This window comes from Chaetura pelagica, unplaced genomic scaffold, assembly GCF_000747805.2.
Source record: "Chaetura pelagica isolate M959 unplaced genomic scaffold, ChaPel_1.0 scaffold302, whole genome shotgun sequence".
In the NCBI taxonomy this organism is placed as follows: Eukaryota; Metazoa; Chordata; class Aves; order Apodiformes; family Apodidae; genus Chaetura; species Chaetura pelagica.
Window position 1 is genome coordinate 160214 of NW_009952561.1, and position 614 is coordinate 160827.

A 614-nucleotide genomic window follows, 5' to 3' on the forward strand; every position below is an offset into this window, starting at 1 on the left:
CCTGAAAGCTCATCCAGTCCCACCCCCCTGCATGGGCAGGGACACCTCCCACCAGCCCAGGCTGCTCCAAGCCCCATCCAACCTGCCCTTCAACACCCCCAGGGATGGGGCAGCCACACTTTGCTTTTCCCCTGCCTGAAGGGACCAACCCCCAAGCAGGGGCAGGATCTCTTTACAGAGAGGCTCAAGGTCCTTGGAGACAAGACAGCTCCTCTCTGAGGGAAACAACCTGCCCTGTAGGGCCTGGAGAAAAACCTGCTTCACACACAGAGTGGGGGGAAAAACCAGATATTGGGGTTTTATGGCAGCTTTTCTGGGGCTCAGGAAACAAAAGCTGAACCTGTGGCTTTGCTGCCTGCATCTCTGCCCTGGTTTGCAGGGGGACTCTGGTTCTTGGAGCATCCCATCCTTGGAAAACCAGGGAGGATTCCCCCAGTGAGGCTGCTCTGTGGGGTGAGGAGGAGAAAGGGAAGCAGCACGGGAGGGGGGATGTGGTGACTGGGCAGGCAGCAACAAATAGAAATGTTAAACAGGAGGAAATAAGAACAAATAGTAGGGAGGAGAAGGCAAATATTGAGCAGGATCCAGCACTGAGCCTGAACCAACAGTGGGAA